Raw genomic sequence first — 24,099 nt, 5'->3', positions numbered from 1 at the left:
CTTCAATTCAGATTCAGCAGTCATTAACAATACTGCTTAATTCCACACATATACGTATCCGTTCACAGAAGCACAACTATTTTCATTCAAATTCAATTTCATATTTGGATTTTGACCGATCAGAATCCAAGTCAAGATTTGACAAGTGGCATAATGAAGAAAATAATGGACAAAATAAAATTGATTAGTAACCAATTAATTAACTACGTAAAATTTCTTCACCATCTTCTGATCTTAAATATTGTATATGCTAAGATTATATGTTGGACTATTGGACTACTAACCTTGGACAAAAAAATATATATATTAAAAGAGTAGGAAATATTAATTATAACACATTTTTATTTAAAATATCGTTAATAAGTTACATTTTCTACAGTTAAACATTTCTTCAAGTTTGCCACTTGATTTCATCTTAAACATCATATATATCTTGACAATTACAATCTTCATTCAAAATCCTTGAAAACACCTTGGATCGATAACCAATGATTCATATAGGAGAATGCTGATGAAGCAGCAAAAGCCGTAAATGGTCTTAATGACCGAAAGCTTGATAACAAAAGAATGGAACGTTGGAAAAGCTCAAAAAACGATCGAAATTTTCTTTCCTCATCATAATATCTTCAACATTTCTATGATATCGTTATATCATTCTTAACTGTGAATATCCTGGACATTTCCGAAGGTATCTTTATATCATTTTTATTTGTAATTATCTTGGCCGTCATTCTATCCTTAGTACATCATATCGGAAACTGCTTTGACTTCTAAATTCTAGTGAAACCCTAGAAGTTTTAAATCCTTGGATATTCTTGAGTAATATTGGAATGAAAGCATGAGTTAATGTAATATAATGACACTTGATCAACGTGATTATATTACATTAAGTCATGCTGAAGTTCTAATGGGACGTGATGATAGTAATACTTGATCAGCATTACCATCACCACGAACCGTATTACTTGACTTGTATTCATTATGAACCATGTTATTTGATTCAAATTCATTATGAAACCAAACTCGACCCGAGAAGGGCATTGGTAAATCTATCTGCGTATCAACCTCGAAGAAACCTTAAATCCTATCATTTTCTTCTTCGATGAAATATTCTTAGACGACTAAAATCTTTCCATTAAGAATCTAAGTTCAAATTTGGTACTGAAACATTCTCGATTTCAATTCCAACTATCACCACTCAAATTTCGGGACGAAATTTCTTTAACGGGTAGGTACTGTGACGACCTGGAAATTTTCGACTAATTTTAAACCAAACTCTCGATAAGATTTAATATTTTTGACACGATAAGCAAAGTCTGTTAGGTTGAGTCTCAAAAATTTTGAACTGTTTCATGTATCCATTTGACTTTCGACCACTTCCGACGATTCACGAACAATTATGTGTAAATAAATGTGTATAGATGTAAGTATACATACATATATATATATATATATATATATATATATATATATATATATATATATATATATGATTTCTATATAATCAATAATGATATGTATATTGTAATATACTAAATATTCAACATATGTTAATATATAATTATTAAATATTAAATAATTAATAAATTATAATATTAATATATGTAATTACAAATTAAATATAGTTATATTATTATTATCAGTTTCATTATCAATCTTAAAATTAATATTAATGTTAATATCATTATTATGAATATTATCATTTTAACATAATATATAGATATAAAAATTCGATACATTTAATTTGTCATATTATTATTACTACTAATATTATTGTTATCATTATTAATATCATTATTATTATAATTATGATTTTTTGTTATTATTAAGATTATTAATATGATAAGTTTATAATTACCATTATGATTAAAATCATTATTAATATTGTAAATAATATTGTAAAAAAATAATACAATATATCCTTAATATCATAAATAATAACATTTTTAATATTTTTATTAATAATTATTAATTATATAATAATTATTATTATTATTAGTAATATTATTAATATATTTATTTATTTATTAATACTAAATTGATAAAACAGATATAGAATTGGAATCAGTTTTACATCACAATCAAACTGTAATCTATTTTGTTTCATGCCTCTGAATTTGTTAATACATTCAAATCACTCGTACAAATCAAATCCCTATCAATAACAGTTAAGCGTACAAATTTGTTACAGATCACTATCTAATTTGTTTTTCTTTCTTGACTTCCTCTGCTAGAATATTATGTCGACAATCATACGAGTACGGTTCTTGGTTTCTTCTTAAACCTTGTCAATCACTGAAGAAAGAAAAGCAAAACAAATCAACGATAGATATAATAATTTAGTAAGATACAAAGATTGCTTGATATTAATCAGATATAAAACAAATTTGAATAGAAATCAGTAACAGAAAAATGTACGAATTTGTTACCTGCCATAATCTACTTTATATTTTTCTTTGTTTTCTCCTCCTGGCCTGAATATTTTGGACAACATTCTCTATCTGTTTTCTTTTATTATTTTGTTGGTATCTCTTCGGATTGATTCTTCTTGTCTACCTCAAATCACACTACAATACAATTGTTTTTTTTTTAAATCTTGTTGCACGTCGATCTCAATTCAATAGAAACCGAATTCAAACTATAATATAAAACAAAATGGGATCAAATTAATTTGCGGTATCACCCACAATATATATATATATATATATATATATATATATAATTACATATAGAAATGAGATACATAAACCAAATCATCACCTCTTGAATTACGTGTGCCATCTTCAATCGTTTCTTTTCTTCAACACAAAACCTACCAAAAATGTGCACTTCCCTTTCGGTGTTACCAAACTAAATCAACACCACACTTCAATCTCCTCTCCACCTTGTGCTATCGACCGGATACAACCTTTAATCCACACTAAAACCACGATCACCCTACATCACCATGACAACCACGAGACCCATCACCACCCTCTTGAAGTTTTAATCGACCACCATGTTTTTATTTCTCGATCATCATCACAATCTTAAATGAACAATCACCACCATGCTTTTATTTGTATTAATCACTCATCACCACAACCCTTCAAGATGTTACCACTAAAACCGCCACCACCACCGGTTACCATCAACCACTGTAAGCTTCTACCACTCCCTCTCTCTCTCTTTTCTGCAAAAATCACGACCACAGCTGCATATATTTTTTTCTCTTCTTCTTCGTATATTACTGTTGCATGCTTCTGTGTTTGCTTTTATTCGAAAGAAGTCCATGAACCCTTCAATCGTACCACCCTTAAACTACTACTTCTACTCAACTATTATTTTATGTATACTTCGATAACCATCACCAAACCATGAAAAACTGCTGCAACGTTATTTTCTCTCTTCTGTTTGAGCTGCAACTGCAGCTATTGTTGTTGCAACCCACAACTCACTACCTTTACACACTTTAACAAATTTAAAAGGTTAAGCACATGTTTACAGCTAGTTCCACTTGAATATAGTGAGTGATATATAACGCGTTTTTTTAATAATACAAGTGGAACCAAGTAAGTTCCATGGCCGACAAACATGGACCAACGTTTATTTTTTATTTTTATAAAGAATGATGATGCGCTATTATGATGATGAATTAAAGGTATTGAGGTATATTTTGTAAGCATTATAAATTAAAAAGTGGCCGACGTGTACTGTACCAATTTTGCAAGGTGGGAATAAATTAATAAGTGGCAAACAAAAGTGAGTTGTTTTCTTGAAATATTATGAGTAGAATACTCAGTTTATTTATCGTGATATAACAGCAAAAAAAAAAAAAAACCAAACTTATCATTTTCCTTTGGTCCCCAGTCCACTCCTTTTGTTTTCTGCTTTTCTTTCCTATCATGAATCACAGCCCAAGTCCCCACCAGCTGGTTTCCGTTCGCAATTAAACTTCTAATGCAACGAATCAAAATTTATATTTAATTCGATTTTGGGTTTGCATGTTGGATGTTTATATACTGTTAGGCCGTAAGCCTAATAGAGAGATTGGGGTGTGGAATTCTTTAAGTTATTGGGCCGATGAGTTTTAAATGGAAAATAAGAATCGATATAGAACGTGGGCAGTGATTAAGTGATGTTTAGATTAGGAATTAATATGATGTCTAGTCTTAGATGATGATTTGATGATGATTGTAAGCATGACGACTACATGATGAACGTTTGACAACATTGTGGCCAGAATGAAGATAGTTACGATATATAGTGATGTTATGATGGCGATTTTAAGATATGTATGATGATGATTATGACTAAGGTTATGATCATGACGATCGCGATAAGAGGAACATGTTGATGATGGGTTGATATGATTGTGATGGATGATATAGCATGATAATAAGTAATAAGATGATGTAGTGATGATTATGATATAGTGAATTGATGATGACGATGATAATGATATTTTTGTGATGGATGTCGAGTTAAACCGTTCGAGCTTATTCCCGTTTTATTAACTAACCATGATGATGATGTATGTGATAATTAAGATAATGATAGTTATAATAATCACGAGATAAGTTTAATAAAGATGATGATTATAGATCATGAAGATGATGATGGTGGATGATATCACGAGTAAGATGATGTAGTGGTTATGTGATGTATGATGATGAGTTCTATGATAATGATAAATGATTATGGTATGATATAATGATGGTATTGATCATGATGATGATAGTGGACAAGAAATATAGATGATGATCTTGATGAAGATGAATAGTTATGGGTTCTATTCTTGTAAGGAAGAAGGATAAGGAAATAGAAAATTTTGGGTTAAATAAATTACTCCTGTGACATAAATCAGAACGTAAGCAATAGAGTGATGGTTTAGAATGTTATCGGGTTAGCGGGACGTCGCGGGTTCAAACTCGGACTTGGGCATATTTTTAAGGGCTACTCCTTTGAGGTAGTTATTACTAATACTCTTATTATTATTATTTCATTATTATTATTATTATTATTATTATTATTATTATTATTATTATTATTATTATTATTATTATTATTATTATTATTATTATTATTATTATTATTATTATTATTATTGTTATTATCATTAATATTAAAAATTAACATTATAATTAAAATTATTACTATCATTATTATTATTTTCATTAACATGATTTTTATATAATTTTATTTACATTATCATATTATTATCAAAGTTATTATTTTCATTATCACTATTAAGATAATTATTATTAATTTACTAAATAAATATTATATATATAAGAAAAATATATTTATTACATATAACATAATTATAGTGATATTTTTATAATAAATACTAATTATTTATCTAAAGTATATAAAATAAATATAGATAATTAAGTTATTTATTAAACATATAAGTTACTAAATTAACAATTAATAAATAAATTATTCGGTTACAATTATATGTGTTAATATATATAAATGATATAGGTTCGTGAATCCGAGGCCAACCTTGCATTGTTCACTTCCGTCGTATGCATATTTTTACTACAAAATATCGTATTGTGAGTTCATTTGATTCCCTTTTACTCTTTCTATTTTTGGGACTGAGAATACATGCGCTATTTTTACAACTGCTTTATTAAATGCTTTTGAAATATATTTTTGAACTGCGAATACATGAAATGCTTTTATAAATGTTTGACGAGATAGACACAAGCAAAACATTTCTCGAATGATTTATTATGCAGACAGAAGTTCTGTGGATTATTATTGAATTAGTTGGACGTGATAATTGCCACTAATTGTTGTGAATATTTTTCCCCTGATTATTATTGCTTGGTAACCTAAGAATTAGAATCGGGTATGGCCCTAATTAACGCGAATCCTAAAGGTAGCTACCGGGTTTAACACCCCCACCCAGAATGTTCACTAGACGAAAGAGCTAGTGGGCGTGGTGTTTAGTACTTCGAGGTTAATATATTATACAGACGAGATGTTCTATTTTTGGGGATATTATTGATGCACATTATATGTTAAGGTCGGTTACCAAGCCAAGCAATGAAAGTAAAGTGAATGTTATGTATCGAGAGAATGATTTTTATACACAGGTTATGTGTATGTTATTTTTGTGCACGAGATTTGTGTACGGATATTTAAAAATTGCGAAGCAACCTATGGGGGAGAAAAGGATACGAACCTACTCTGCTAAGCATTATGAAAAATGGTTTTGTACACGAGATAGGTGTACTATATTTAAATCTTGTGGTCTATCAAAATGATGAATTTTATTGTTTACGATAAACTTATGAACTCACCAACCTTTTGGTTGACACTTTAAAGCATGTTTATTCTCAGGTATGAAAGAAATCTTCAGCTGTGCATTTGCTCATTTTAAAGATATTACATGGAGTCGTTCATGGCATATAGAGGTCTGTACCTCACAATGGGACCAGCTGTTGAAGACTTCGTCCAGGTGGATTAGGACGGGTCATTTCAGGGGACACATCTCGACATGAGTACTGCGTATCACCCACAGACCGACGGACAAAGCGAATGCACGATTCAGACTTTGGAGGACATGTTGCATGCTTGTGTTATTGATTTCAGAAAGGCTTGGGAAAGGCATTTGCCGCTAGCCGAATTCTCTTACTACAACAGTTATCATTCGAGTATTAACGCCGCACCTTTTGAAGCATTGTATGGCCGAAAATGCCGTTCTCCTATTTGTTGGGCCGAAGTAGGCGAAAATCAAATCACCGGACCCGAGTTAGTCCCTGAAACAACCGAGAAGATTGTCCAAATTCAAGCGAGACCCAAGACGGCCTGTGATCGCCAAAAGAGTTATGCCGACCTTAAACGTAAAGACTTCGAATTTAACGTGGGTGATCGTGTAATGTTGAAGGTCACACCTTGGAAAGGTGTGATCCATTTTGGAAAACGTGGGAAGGTTAACCCGCGATACATTGGTCCTTTCGAAATCTTGGAGCGTGTTGGACCTGTTGCTTACCATTTGGATCTTCCGACTCAATTGAGCTCAGTTCATCCTACCTTTCACGTATCAAATTTGAAGAAGTGTCTTGCTGAACCGGAACTTTTCATACCACTGGAAGAACTTATGATTGTTGACAAACTCCACTTCATGGAAGAACCTGTTGAAATCATGGACCGTGAGGTCAAAAATTTGAAACACAACAAGATTCCTATCGTCCGAGTCTGATGGAATGCCAAACGAGGACTCGAGTTTACCTGAGAACGAGAGGATCAAATGATGCAGAAGTATCCTCACCTTTTCCCAACTCCTCCATCTACCTCATCTTAAAATTTCGGGACGAAATTTTCTTTAACAGGTGGGTAATGTAACGACCCTGGATTTTCCGACTTATATTTATTAATATTTATTATTAATACTTGCGCTTTAATAAATGTATTCTTATACATTTGCTTGTTACCGTACTTGACTTTCCATGTCCCGACTTGTCTTTATGACACACGTGCTTTTCTCGAATAATATTTCGAATATTATTTACGTTCATGATTAATTATTATTAATCATTTTTAATTAACTAATGTAAGTAGTTAATTACTTGGGCTTTTTATTTATTTATTGCATACTTATACTTGGGCCTTTATTCTTGGACTTGGAAGCCCACCCTACTTCACTTAATGGACTACTAGTAAGCCCACTTTTATGTTAATGATCCATTAAGACTAAACATGGATTAATTAGTTAAGTTAGGAGACAAAGTTTGCAAGCATGCATGACCACCTCTTTCCCATGTATTTGACTTATACACCTTCCTAGCATACACCAAGCTCCCATACATGAAAGTTGCAAGTTGACTACCCCCTTTGGGAGCTCCAATACCGTCGGCCAAATGGGGAGGGGAGGGAGTTCATTTTTCAATTTTTTTTTGTTACTTGTAAGCTACTTTCTACCTCATTTTACACACACGTACTTGTACCACTTTTACTCTAAACTTTCTCTCTAAAATTGTAAGCAATATATCTTTTTCTTTCTTCCTTTTTTCCTTTGAAAACCGATTTCTATCATCATCATTCTTACTAGTTGTTGTTTATTGTTCAAGATCAAACTTTATAGTTTGTATCATCATGAATCTTGTTTCTTCCATCCTTAGTTTGATGAGAAGTCAAGAACAAGAATCTAAGCTTATTAGCTTATGGTTCTACACTTGAAGTTCATCTTTTCTTTCTTTTAATTTCGTGATTTACATATATTGGTCAAGTATTACTAGTTAATCTTGATCTCATTTTTCTTGAAAACTAAAGTTAAACTTTGTAAGTTCAAGAAAATGGAAGTTTAACTTTCTAGTTATAACTTCATATACTTATGTTAGATCTAAGTTTCTATAGCTTATGGTCTTCCAATTTTATTGTAAACAAAAGCTTATAAGCTTACATATATTTTCAAGATGAAAATCTAAGTTTCATAACTTATGGTTTCATTAAAGTAAAGATCCAAGTTCTATAACTTAGGGTTTAACTTAAGAACACTAGATCTAGACTTTTTATTCTAGGATCTTTAAGATCTAACTAAGATCTAAGTTCTACAACTTAAGATCTTGTTTATTTAGTTTACATTCAAGTTTATAGCTTAATATTATTATTAGAACTCATGTATGTGTAGGATCTAAGATCTTGATGTAACTTTGGTTCATCAACCTACTTGCAACCCTTAAATGAGTTGTGCTACATATCTTAGACATACACTAGTGTCATGATGGTCAAAACTTGGTTAAGATGATGCAAACACATCAACGAGTTATACACTTGAAGCTATAAGCATCAAGGATGAGAACCCTGATGAGCATCAAGCACCAAGAACCCACCGGATCATTTTGTTTACTGTTTTCTGGGTCAGATCAGGCTACCTGTGAAATGTCCCGTTCTTATTGATTAAAAACGTTCCATATTAATTGATTTCGTTTCAAGGTTTTGACCTCTATATGAGACGTTTTTCAAAGACTGCATTCATTTTAAAACAAATTATAACCTTTATTTCATCAATAAAGGTTTAAAAAGCTTTACGTAGATTATCAAATAATGATAATCTAAAATATCCTGTTTACACGCGACCATTACATAATGGTTTACAATACAAATATGTTACAACGAAATAAGTTTCTTGAATGCAGTTTTTACACAATATCATACAAGCATGGACTCCAAATCTCGTCCTTATTTAAGTATGTGACAGCGGAAGCTCTTAATAATCACCTGAGAATAAACATGCTTAAAACGTCAACAAAAATGTTGGTGAGTTATAGGTTTAACCTATATATTATCAAATCATAATAATAGACCACAAGATTTCATATTTCAATACACATCCCATACATAGAGATAAAAATCATTCATATGGTGAACACCTGATAACCGACATTAACAAGATGCATATTTAAGAATATCCCCATCATTCCGGGACACCCTTCGGATATGATATAAATTTCGAAGTACTAAAGCATCCGGTACTTTGGATGGGGTTTGTTAGGCCCAATAGATCTATCTTTAGGATTCGCGTCAATTAGGGTGTCTGTTCCCTAATTCTTAGATTACAAGACTTAATAAAAAGGGGCATATTCGATTTTGATAATTCAACCATAGAATGTAGTTTCACGTACTTGTGTCTATTTTGTAAATCATTTATAAAACCTGCATGTATTCTCATCCCAAAAATATTAGATTTTAAAAGTGGGACTATAACTCACTTTCACAGATTTTTACTTCGTCGGGAAGTAAGACTTGGCCACTGGTTGATTCACGAACCTATAACAATATATACATATATATCAAAGTATGTTCAAAATATATTTACAATACTTTTAATACATTTTAATGTTTTAAGTTTATTAAGTCAGCTGTCCTCGTTAGTAACCTACAACTAGTTGTCCACAGTTAGATGTACAGAAATAAATCGATAAATATTATCTTGAATCAATCCACGACCCAGTGTATACGTATCTCAGTATTGATCACAACTCAAACTATATATATATTTTGGAATCAACCTCAACCCTGTATAGCTAACTCCAACATTCACATATAGAGTGTCTATGGTTGTTCCGCAATATATATATAGATGGATCGACATGATAGGTCGAAACATTGTATACGTGTCTATGGTATCTCAATATTACATAATATACAATATAAGTTGATTAGGTTATGGTTGGAATAGATTTATTACTAACTTTCACGTAGGTAAAATGAGTAGTTTTTATCAATCTTGTTTTACTCGCCATTTCTTCGTTTCTAATCCGTTTTGAGTGATTCCAGTGGCCACGGTTTCGTATTGAACTTAACTTTATGAATCTAAATAGAAAAAGTATAAGTTTATAGTCAGAAATACAAGTTACAAGTCGTTTTTGAAAGAGGTAGTCATTTCCGTCGAAAGAACGACATCTTGATGACCATTTTGAAAAACATACTTTCACTTTGAGTTTAACCATGATTTTTGGATATAGTTTCATGTTCATAAGAAAAATCATTTTTATAGAAGTATAGCTTTTAAATCAAAGTTCTTCTTAGCTTTTAATTATCCCAACCAAAACAGTCCCCGGTTTTACTACGACGGCGTATATCCAGTTTTATGGTCTTTATCGTGATTTCGGGTTTTAAATCATTAAGTTAGCATATCATATAGATATAGAATATGTGTTTAGTTGATTTTAAAAGTCTAGTTAGAAGTATTAACTTTATTTGCGAACAAGTTTAGAATTAACTAAACTATGTTCTAGTGATTACAAGTTTATAACGTTGAATAAGACAGCTTTTTATGTATGAATCGAATGATGTTATGAACATCATTACTACCTCAAGTTCCTTGGATAAACCTACTGGAAATGAGAAAAATGGATCTAGCTTCAAAGGATCCTTGGATGGCTTGAAAGTTCTTGAAGCAAAATCATGACACGAAAACAATTTCAAGTAAGATTTCCACTCGAAATAAGATTGTTATAGTTATAGAAATTGAATTAAAGTTTGAATATGATTATTACCTTGTATTAGAAAGATAACCTACTGTAAGTAACAAAGGTTTCTTGATCTTGGATGATTACTTGGAATGGATTTAGAAAACTTGGAAGTAAACTTGCAATCTTGGAAGTAATCTTGATTTTATGAAACTAGAACTTTTGGAATTTATGAAGAACACTTAGAACTTGAAGATAGAACTTGAGAGAGATCAATTAGATGAAGAAAATTGAAGAATGAAAGTGTTTTTAGGTGTTTTTGGTCGTTGATGTATGGATTAGATATAAAGGATATGTAATTTTGTTTTCATGTAAATAAGTCATGAATGATTACTCATATTTTTGTAATTTTATGAGATATTTCATGCTAGTTGCCAAATGATGGTTCTCATATGTGTTAGGTGACTTACATGGGCTGCTAAGAGCTAATCATTGGAGTGTATATACCAATAGTACATACATCTAAAAGCTGTGTATTGTACGAGTACGAATACGGGTGCATACGAGTAGAATTGTTGATGAAACTGAACGAGGATGTAATTGTAAGCATTTTTGTTAAGTAGAAGTATTTTGATAAGTGTCTTGAAGTCTTTCAAAAGTGTATGAATACATATTAAAACACTACATGTATATACATTTTAACTGAGTCGTTAAGTCATCGTTAGTCGTTACATGTAAGTGTTGTTTTGAAACCTTTAGGTTAACGATCTTGTTAAGTGTTGTTAACCCAATGTTTATAATATCAAATGAGATTTTAAATTATTATATTATCATGATATTATGATGTATAAATATCTCTTAATATAATATATATACATTAAATGTCGTTACAACGATAATCGTTACATATATGTCTCGTTTCAAAATCATTAAGTTAGTAGTCTTGTTTTTACATATGTAGTTCATTGTTAATATACTTAATGATATGTTTACTTATCATAATATCATGTTAACTATATATATATCTTTATATATGTCATCATATAGTTTTTACAAGTTTTAACGTTCGTGAATCACCGGTCAACTTGGGTGGTCAATTGTCTATATGAAACCTATTTCAATTAATCAAGTCTTAACAAGTTTGATTGCTTAACATGTTGGAAACACTTAATCATGTAAATAACAATTTCATTTAATATATATATATATAAACATGGAAAAGTTCGGGTCACTACAGTACCTACCCGTTAAATAAATTTCGTCCCGAAATTTTAAGCAGTTGGAGGTGTTGACGTATCTTCTGGAAATAAATGCGGGTATTTCTTCTTCATCTGATCTTCTCATTCCCAGGTGAACTCGGGTCCTCTATGAGCATTCCATCGAACCTTAACAATCGGTATCTTGTTTTGTTTAAGTCTCTTAACCTCACGATCCATTATTTCGACGGGTTCTTCAATGAATTGAAGTTTTTCATTGATTTGGATTTCGTCCAATGGAATAGTGAGATCTTCTTTAGCAAAACATTTCTTCAAATTCGAGACTTGGAAAGTGTTATGTACATTCGCAAGTTGTTGAGGTAACTCAAGTCGGTAAGCTACTGGTCCAACACGATCAATAATCTTGAATGGTCCAATATACCTTGGATTTAATTTCCCTCGTTTACCAAATCGAACAACACCTTTCCAAGGTGCAACCTTAAGCATGACCATCTCTCCAATTTCAAATTCTATGTCTTTTCTTTTAATGTCGGCGTAGCTCTTTTGTCGACTTTGGGCAATTTTCAACCGTTGTTGAATTTAGATGATCTTCTCGGTAGTTTCTTGTATTATCTCCGGACCCGTAATCTATCTATCCCCCATTTCACTCCAACAAATCGGAGACCTGCACTTTCTACCATAAAGTGCTTCAAATAGCGCCATCTCAATACTTGAATGATAGCTGTTGTTGTAGGAAAATTTTGCTAACGGTAGATGTCGATCCCAACTGTTTCCGAAATCAATAACACATGCTCGTAGCATGTCTTCAAGCGTTTGTATCGTCCTTTCACTCTGCCCATCAGTTTGTGGATGATAGGCAGTACTCATGTCTAGATGAGTTCCTAATGCTTGCTGTAATGTCTGCCAGAATCTTGAAATAAATCTGCCATCTCTATCAGAGATAATAGAGATTGGTATTCCATGTCTGGAGATGACTTCCTTCAAATACAGTCGTGCTAACTTCTCCATCTTGTCATCTTCTCTTATTGGCAGGAAGTGTGCTGATTTGGTGAGACAATCAACTATTACCCAAATAGTATCAAAACCACTTGCAGTCCTTGGCAATTTAGTGATGAAATCCATGGTAATGTTTCCCCATTTCCATTCCGGGATTTCAGGTTGTTGAAGTAGACTTGATGGTTTCTGATGCTCTGCTTTGACCTTCGAACACGTCAAACATTCTCCTACGTATTTAGCAACATCGGCTTTCATACCCGGCCACCAAAAATGTTTCTTGAGATCCTTGTACATCTTTCCCATTCCAGGATGTATTGAGTATCTGGTTTTATGAGCTTCTCTAAGTACCATTTCTCTTATATCTCCAAATTTTGGTACCCAAATCCTTTCAGCCCTATACCGGGTTCCGTCTTCCCGAATATTAAGATGCTTCTCCGATCCTTTGGGTATTTCATTTTTTAAATTTCCCTCTTTTAAAACTCCTTGTTGCGCCTCCTTTATTTGAGTCGTAAGGTTATTGTGAATCATTATATTCATATATTTTACTCGAATGGGTTCTCTGTCCTTCCTGCTCAAGGCGTCGGCTACCACATTTGCCTTCCCCGGGTGGTAACGAATCTCAAAGTCGTAATCATTCAACAATTCAATCCACCTACGCTGCCTCATATTCAGTTGTTTCTGATTAAATATGTGCTGAAGACTTTTGTGGTCGGTATATATAATACTTTTGACCCCATATAAGTAGTGCCTCCAAGTCTTTAATGCAAAAACAACCGCGCCTAATTCCAAATCATGCATCGTATAATTTTGTTCGTGAATCTTCAATTGTCTAGACGCATAAGCAATCACCTTCGTTCATTGCATTAATACACAACCGAGACCTTGCTTTGATGCGTCACAATAAATCACAAAATCATCATTCCCTTCAGGCAATGATAATATAGGTGCCGTAGTTAGCTTTTTCTTCAATAACTGAAACGCTTTCTCTTGTTCATCCTTCCATTCAAATTTCTTCCCTTTATGCGTTAATGCAGTCAAGGGTTTTGCTATTCTGGAAAAGTCTTGGATGAACCTTCTGTAGTAACCAGCTAGTCCTAAAAACTGACGTATGTGTTTTGGAGTTTTCGGGGTTTCCCACTTTTCAACAGTTTCTATCTTTGCCGGATCCACCTTAATACCTTCTTTGTTCACTATGTGACCGAGGAATTGAACTTCTTCCAACCAAAATGCACACTTTGAAAATTTAGCGTACAATTCTTCCTTCCTTAATACTTCTAACACCTTTCTCAAATGTTCACCGTGTTCTTGGTCATTCTTTGAGTAAATAAGTATGTCATCAATGAAAACAATGACAAACTTGTCAAGGTATGGTCCACACACTCGGTTCATAAGGTCCATGAACACAGCTGGTGCATTAGTTAAACCAAACGGCATGACCATAAACTCGTAATGACCGTAACGTGTTCTGAAAGCAGTCTTTGGAATATCATCTTCTTTCACCCGCATTTGATGATACCCGGAACGTAAGTCAATCTTTGAATAAACAGACGAGCCTTGTAGTTGATCAAATAAGTCGTCGATTCTCGGTAGTGGGTAGCGGTTCTTGATGGTAAGTTTGTTCAACTCTCGGTAGTCGATACACAACCTGAATCTACCATCTTTCTTCTTGACAAACAAAACAGGAGCTCCCCACGGTGATGTGCTTGGTCGAATGAAACCACGCTCTAAAAGTTCTTGTAATTGGCTTTGCAGTTCTTTCATCTCGCTGGGTGCGAGTCTGTAAGGAGCACGAGCTATTGGTGCAGCTCCTGGTGCAAGATCTATTTGAAATTCAACAGATCAATGTGGAGGCAGTCCCGATAATTCTTTTGGAAATACATCGGGAAATTCTTTTGCGACAAAAACATCATTGATGCTCTTTTCTTCAGTTTGTACTTTCTTGACATGTGCTAGAACAGCATAGCAACGTTTTCTTATTAGTTTTTGTGCCTTCAAATTACTAATAAGATGTAGCTTCGTGTTGCCCTTTTCTCCGTACACCATTAAGGGTTCTCCTTCTTCTCGTACAATGCGAATTGCATTTTTATAACATACGATCTCTGCTTTCACCATCTTCAGCCAGTCCATGCCAACTATTACATCAAAACTCCCTAACTCTACTGGTATCAAATCAATCTTAAATATTTCGCTACCCAGTTTAATTTCTCGATTCCGGCATATATAATCTGCTGAAATTAATTTACCGTTTGCTAATTCGAGTAAAAATTACTATCCAACGGCGTCAATGGACAATTTAATTTAGTACAAAAATCTCTACTCATATAGCTTCTATCCGCACCGAATCAAATAAAACGTAAGCAGATTTATTTTCAATAAGAAACGTACCCGTAACAAGCTCCGGGTCTTCCTGTGCCTCTACCGCATTAATATTGAAAACTCTTCCGCGGCCTTGTCCATTCGTGTTCTCCTGGTTCGGGCAATTTCTAATAATGTGGCCCGGTTTTCCACATTTATAACAAACTACATTGGCATAACTTGCTCCGACACTACTTGCTCCACCATTACTCATTCTGACACCATTTGTTCCTTTCGTCCTGTTAACCCCTGGTCCGTAGACCTCACACTTCGCTGCGCTATGACCATTTCTTTTACACTTGTTGCAAAATTTGGTGCAGAACCCCGAGTGTTACTTTTCACACCTTTGACATAGCTGCTTCTGATTGTTGTTGTTGTTGCGGTTATTATTGTTGTTGGGATGATTGTTGTAGTTGCTGTTGTTGTTGTTGTTTGGCCGTTTGTTGTAGTTGCGATTGATGTTGCGATTGTTGGGATAGTTGTTGCGATTATTGTTGTAATTGCTGTTGTTGTTGTATTGGTAACTCTTATCACCATTTTCCTCCCACTTTCTTTTGACTTGCTTCACATTGGTCTCTTCAGCAGTATGTTCTTTAATTCTTTCTTCAATCTGGTTCACTAGTTTGTGAGCCATTCTACATGCCTGTTGTATGGAGGCGGGCTCGTGTGAACTTATATCTTCTTGGATTCTTTCCGGTAATCCTTTCACAAACGCGTCGATCTTCTCTTCCTCATCTTCGAACGCTCCCGGACACAATAGGCATAATTCTGTGAATCATCTTTCGTATGTGGTAATATCAAATCCTTGGGTTCGTAACCCTCTAAGTTCTGTCTTGAGCTTATTGACCTCGGTTCTGGGACGGTACTTCTCGTTCATCAAGTGCTTGAATGCTGACCACGGTAGTGCGTAAGCATCATCTTGTCCCACTTGCTCTAGATAGGTATTCCACCATGTTAACGCAGAACCTGTGAAGGTATGCGTAGCGTATTTCACTTTGTCCTCTTCAGTACAATTACTTATGGAAAACACCGATTCGACCTTCTCGGTCCACCGTTTTAATCCGATCGGTCCTTCGGTTCCATCAAATTCCAAAGGTTTGCAGGCAGTGAATTCTTTGTAGGTGCATCCTACACGATTTCTTGTACTGCTAGATCCAAGGTTATTGTTGGTATGTAGCGCAGCCTGTACTGCGGCTATGTTTGCAGCAAGAAAGGTACGAAATTCCTCTTCGCTCATATTCATGGTTTTTCGAGTAGTCGGTGCCATTTCCTTCAAATAGTCAAATGAAACAAGTTAATCATACAGAATATTAAGAGTAGTCAATAGTATCTCGTAGCATAATATGAACTCGTTTATAAAAGCTTTTTCTTCATATTAGCGTTTTATAAGTTTAAATTCGGGTAGTACCTACCCGTTAAGTTCATATTTAGTAGCTAATATACAATTCAACTACTACAATTCTATATGAAAAACTAATTATAATAATATTTCGCGTTCAAAATTTTATACAATATTTTACAAACTTACAATACCGCTTATTTTACATAAAGCATGAAATATAGCACACAATAACTTTGATACAAGATAGTTGTGAAGATAATTCTAGCTAGTACACAAGTCGTTCAGCAAAGGCAATAAAGACACGTAATTCATACGTCCAGAAACAAGTCATGCATTCTGGTTTTACTAGGACTACTTCCCATCCTTGGTCTTGTGGAACATAACTGTTATGGCCATTGATAAGACAGCGTGTTGTAATGTCGTCAAAGGGACGAGGGTTACATAATGTCCAACAGTCCCGTAACAATCTAAAAACCTTGTTTCTCACCCCAACTACTGAGTCCGTTACTTGTGGAAATGTTTTGTTTAATAGTTGTAGCCCGATGTTCTTGTTCTCACTTTGGTGAGAAGCGAACATTACTAACCCGTAAGCATAACATGCTTCTTTATGTTGCATGTTAGCCGCTTTTTCTAAATCATAAAGTCCTATGTTCGGATACATTGAGTCAAAATAATTTCTTAGCCCGTTGCGTAAAATAGCACTTGGGTTCCCCGCAATATATGCGTCAAAGTAAACACATCGTAACTTATGGGTTTCCCAATGTGATATCCCCCATCTTTCAAACGAAAGTCTCTTATAAACCAAGGCATTCTTGGAACGTTCTTCGAATGTCTTACAAACTGATTTCGTCGTAAATAGTTGTGCCGAAGAATTCTGACCGACTCTAGACAAGATTTCATGAATCATGTCTCCGGGTAGGTCTCTTAAAATATTGGGTTGTCTACCCATTTTGTGTTTTTATACTGTAAAATATGCAAGAGTTAGATTCATAAAAAAATACTTATTAATACAAGCAATTTTTACATATATCATAAAGCATAAGCACACTATATTACATATATTACACCATACGAATACAACTATCTTATTCCGACTAGCTCGTTTCTTCTTCTTCGGTTTTGGTTCGTTTTGCCAAGTTTCTAGGGATATATGATGTTCCCCTAATACTAGCTGTCGTTTTCCACAACGGTTTAGAAAAACCTGGTGGTTTAGAGGTTCCTGGGTCATTGTTACAACTTAAGGACTTCGGGGGTTGACGATACATATAAAGTTCATCGGGGTTGGAATTAGATTTCTCTATTTTTATGCCCTTTCCCTTATTATTTTCTTTTGCCTTTTTAAATTCAGTTGTGGTAATTTCTATAACATCATCGGAATTCTCGTCAGAATCCGATTCATCGGAGAATTGTTAATCCTCCCTATATTTTGCTTCCTTGGCGGAAACACCATTGACCATAATTAACTTTGGTCGGTTGGTTGAGGATTTTATTTTACTTAACCTTTATTATTTCCCCCACCGGTTCTATTTCCTCCTCCTTTTCCTCCTCTTCCGGTTCTGATTCTTCTTTCGGTTCTGATTCTTCTTCCGGTTCCTCTTCGGGAACTTGTGAATCAGTCCAATATATATTCGACTCTTCGTTATTATTAGGTGAGTAAATGGGATTTGTGCTAGAGGTATACATCTATCACACAATATCAAACATGTTAAGAGATTAATATATCACATAATATATACATGTTAATAATATATAGTTTCCAACAAAAATGTTAAGCAATCATTTTTAAAGAAAACACGGTCGAAGTCCAGACTCACTAATGCATCCTAACAAACTCGATAAGACACACTAATGCAAATTTTCTAGTTCTCTAAGACCAACGCTCGGAAACCAATTGAAATGTCCCGTTCTTATTGATTAAAAACGTTCCATATTAATTGATTTCGTTGCGAGGTTTTGACCTCTATATGAGACGTTTTTCAAAGACTGCATTCATTTTAAAACAAACCATAACCTTTATTTCATCAATAAAGGTTTAAAAAGCTTTACGTAGATTATCAAATAATGATAATCTAAAATATCCTGTTTACACGCGACCATTACATAATGGTTTACAATACAAATATGTTACAACGAAATAAGTTTCTTGAATGACGTTTTTACACAATATCATACAAGCATGGACTCCAAATCTCGTCCTTATTTAAGTATGTGACAGCGGAAGCTCTTAATAATCACCTGAGAATAAACATGCTTAAAACGTCAACAAAAATGTTGGTGAGTTATAGGTTTAACCTATATATTATCAAATCATAATAATAGACCACAAGATTTCATATTTCAATACACATCCCATACATAGAGATAAAAATCATTCATATGGTGAACACCTGGTAACCGACATTAACAAGATGCATATTTAAGAATATCCCCATCATTCTGGGACACCCTTCGGATATGATATAAATTTCGAAGTACTAAAGCATCCGGTACTTTAGATGGGGTTTGTTAGGCCCAATAGATCTATCTTTAGGATTCGCGTCAATTAGGGTGTCTGTTCCCTAATTCTTAAATTACCAGACTTAATAAAAAGGGGCATATTCGATTTTGATAATTCAACCATAGAATGTAGTTTCACGTACTTGTGTCTATTTTGTAAATCATTTATAAAACCTGCATGTATTCTCATCACAAAAATATTAGATTTTAAAAGTGGGACTATAACTCACTTTCACAGATTTTTACTTCGTCGGGAAGTAAGACTTGGCCACTGGTTGATTCACAAACCTATAACAATATATACATATATATCAAAGTATGTTCAAAATATATTTACAATACTTTTAATACATTTTAATGTTTTAAGTTTATTAAGTCAGCTGTCCTCGTTAGTAACCTACAACTAGTTGTCCACAGTTAGATGTACAGAAATAAATCGATAAATATTATCTTGAATCAATCTACGACCCAGTGTATACGTATCTCAGTATTGATCACAACTCAAACTATATATATATTTTGGAATCAACCTCAACCCTGTATAGCTAACTCCAACATTCACATATAGAGTGTCTATGGTTGTTCCGCAATATATATATAGATGGGTCGACATGATAGGTCAAAACATTGTATACGTGTCTATGGTATCTCAAGATTACATAATATACAATATAAGTTGATTAGGTTATGGTTGGAATAGATTTATTACTAACTTTCACGTAGGTAAAATGAGTAGTTTTTATCAATCTTGTTTTACTCGCCATTTCTTCGTTTCTAATCTGTTTTGAGTGATTCCAGTGGCCACGGTTTCGTATTGAACTTAACTTTATGAATCTAAATAGAAAAAGTATAAGTTTATAGTCGGAAATACAAGTTACAAGTCGTTTTTGAAAGAGGTAGTCATTTCCGTCGAAAGAACGACATCTTGATGACCATTTTGAAAAACATACTTTCACTTTGAGTTTAACCATGATTTTTGGATATAGTTTCATGTTCATAAGAAAAATCATTTTTCCAGAAGTATAGCTTTTAAATCAAAGTTCTTCTTAGCTTTTAATTATCCCAACCAAAACAGTCCCCGGTTTTACTACGACGGCGTATATCCAGTTTTATGGTGTTTATCGTGTTTCCGGGTTTTAAATCATTAAGTTAGCATATCATATAGATATAGAACATGTGTTTAGTTGATTTTAAAAGTCTAGTTAGAAGGATTAACTTTATTTGCGAACAAGTTTAGAATTAACTAAACTATGTTCTAGTGATTACAAGTTTATAACGTTGAATAAGACAGCTTTTTATGTATGAATCGAATGATGTTATGAACATCATTACTACCTCAAGTTCCTTGGATAAACCTACTGGAAATGAGAAAAATGGATCTAGCTTCAAAGGATCCTTGGATGGCTTGAAAGTTCTTGAAGCAGAATCATGACACGAAAACAATTTCAAGTAAGATTTCCACTCGAAATAAGATTGTTATAGTTATAGAAATTGAATTAAAGTTTGAATATGATTATTACCTTGTATTATAAAGATAACCTACTGTAAGTAACAAAGGTTTCTTGATCTTGGATGATTACTTGGAATGGATTTAGAAAACTTGGAAGTAAACTTGCAATCTTGGAAGTATTCTTGATTTTATGAAACTAGAACTTTTGGAATTTATGAAGAACACTTAGAACTTGAAGATAGAACTTGAGAGAGATCAATTAGATGAAGAAAATTGAAGAATGAAAGTGTTTTTAGGTGTTTTTGGTCGTTGGTGTATGGATTAGATATAAAGGATATGTAATTTTGTTTTCATGTAAATAAGTCATGAATGATTACTCATATTTTTGTAATTTTATGAGATATTTCATGCTAGTTGCCAAATGATGGTGCCCACATGTGTTAGGTGACTCACATGGGCTGCTAAGAGCTGATCATTGGAGTATATATACCAATAGTACATACATCTAAAAGTTGTGTATTGTACGAGTACGAATACGGGTGCATACGAGTAGAATTGTTGATGAAACTGAACGAGGATGTAATTGTAAGCATTTTTGTTAAGTAGAAGTATTTTGATAAGTGTCTTGAAGTCTTTCAAAAGTGTATGAATACATATTAAAACACTACATGTATATACATTTTAACTGAGTCGTTAAGTCATCGTTAGTCGTTACATGTAAGTGTTGTTTTGAAACCTTTAGGTTAACGATCTTGTTAAGTGTTGTTAACCCAATGTTTATAATATCAAATGAGATTTTAAATTATTATATTATCATGATATTATGATGTATAAATATTTCTTAATATAATATATATACATTAAATGTCGTTACAACGATAATCGTTACATATATGTCTCGTTTCAAAATCATTAAGTTAGTAGTCTTGTTTTTACATATGTAGTTCATTGTTAATATACTTAATGATATTTTTACTTATGATAATATCATGTTAACTATATATATATATATATCTTTATATATGTCATCATATAGTTTTTACAAGTTTTAACGTTCGTGAATCACCGGTCAACTTGGGTGGTCAATTGTCTATATGAAACCTATTTCAATTAATCAAGTCTTAACAAGTTTGATTGCATAACATGTTGGAAACACTAAATCATGTAAATAACAATTTCATTTAATATATATATAAACATGAAAAAGTTCGGGTCACTACAGTACCTACCCGTTAAATAAATTTCGTCCCGAAATTTTAAGCAGTTGGAGGTGTTGACGTATCTTCTGGAAATAAATGCGGGTATTTCTTCTTCATCTGATCTTCTTGTTCCCAGGTGAACTCAGGTCCTCTACGAGCATTCCACCGAACCTTAACAATCGGTATCTTGTTTTGTTTAAGTCTCTTAACCTCACGATCCATTATTTCGACGGGTTCTTCAATGAATTGAAGTTTTTCATTGATTTGGATTTCGTCTAATGGAATAGTGAGATCTTCTTTAGCAAAACATTTCTTCAAATTCGAGACGTGGAAAGTGTTATGTACATTTGCAAGTTGTTGAGGTAACTCAAGTCGGTAAGCTACTGGTCCGACACGATCAATAATCTTGAATGGTCCAATATACCTTGGATTTAATTTCCCTCGTTTACCAAATCGAACAACACCTTTCCAAGGTGCAACCTTAAGCATGACCATCTCTCCAATTTCAAATTCTATGTCTTTTCTTTTAATGTCGGCGTAGCACTTTTGTCGACTTTGGGCGGTTTTCAACCGTTGTTGAATTTGGATGATCTTCTCGGTAGTTTCTTGTATTATCTCCGGACCCGTAATCTGTCTATCCCCAATTTCACTCCAACAAATTGGAGACCTGCACTTTCTACCATAAAGTGCTTCAAATGGCGCCATCTCAATACTTAAATGATAGCTGTTGTTGTAGGAAAATTCTGCTAACGGTAGATGTCGATCCCAACTGTTTCCGAAATCAATAACACATGCTCGTAGCATGTCTTCAAGCGTTTGTATCCTCCTTTCACTCTGCCCATCAGTTTGTGGATGATAGGCAGTACTCATGTCTAGACGAGTTCCTAATGCTTGCTGTAATGTCTGCCAGAATCTTGAAATAAATCTGCCATCCCTATCAGAGATAATAGAGATTGGTATTCCATGTCTGGAGACGACTTCCTTCAAATACAGTCGTGCTAAGTTCTCCATCTTGTCATCTTCTCTTATTGGCAAGAAGTGTGCTGATTTGGTGAGACGATCAACTATTAACCAAATAGTATCAAAACCACTTGCAGTCCTTGGCAATTTAGTGATGAAATACATGGTAATGTTTTCCCATTTCCATTCCAGGATTTTGGGTTGTTGAAGTAGACCTGATGGTTTCTGATGCTCAGCTTTGACCTTAGAACACGTCAAACATTCTCCTACGTATTTAGCAACATCGGCTTTCATACCCGGCCACCAAAAATGTTTCTTGAGATCCTTGTACATCTTCCCCGTTCCCGAATATTAAGATGCTTCTCCGATCCTTTGGGTATTTCATCCTTTAAATTTCACTCTTTTAAAACTCCTTGTTGCGCCTCCTTTATTTGAGTAGTAAGGTTATTGTGAATCATTATATTCATAGATTTTACTCGAATGGGTTCTCTGTCCTTCCTGCTCAAGGCGTCGGCTACCACATTTGCCTTCCCCGGATGGTAACGAATCTCAAAGTCGTAATCATTCAACAATTCAATCCACCTACGCTGCCTCATATTAAGTTGTTTCTGATTAAATATGTGCTGAAGACTTTTGTGATCGGTATATATAATACTTTTGACCCCATATAAGTAGTGCCTCCAAGTCTTTAATGCAAAAACAACCGCGCCTAATTCCAAATCATGCGTCGTATAATTTTGTTCGTGAATCTTCAATTACCTAGATGCATAAGCAATCACCTTCGTTCGTTGCATTAATACACAACCGAGACCTTGTTTGATACGTCACAATAAATCACAAAATTATCATTCCCTTCAGGCAATGACAATATAGGTGCCGTAGTTAGCTTTTTCTTCAATAACTAAAACGCTTCCTCTTGTTCATCCTTCCATTCAAATTTGTTCCATTTATGCGTTAATGCAGTCAAGGGTTTTGCTATTCTGGAAAAGTCTTGGATGAACCTTCTGTAGTAACCAGCTAGTCCTAAAAACTGACGTATGTGTTTTGGAGTTTTCGGGGTTTCCCACTTTTCAACAGTTTCTATCTTTGCCGGATCCACCTTAATACCTTCTTTGTTCACTATGTGACCGAGGAATTGAACTTCTTCCAACCAAAATGCACACTTTGAAAATTTAGC

The sequence above is a fragment of the Rutidosis leptorrhynchoides genome, chromosome 10 (genome assembly GCF_046630445.1).
Source record: "Rutidosis leptorrhynchoides isolate AG116_Rl617_1_P2 chromosome 10, CSIRO_AGI_Rlap_v1, whole genome shotgun sequence".
Classification (NCBI taxonomy): domain Eukaryota; kingdom Viridiplantae; phylum Streptophyta; class Magnoliopsida; order Asterales; family Asteraceae; genus Rutidosis; species Rutidosis leptorrhynchoides.
This window is presented reverse-complemented; position numbering follows the sequence as displayed.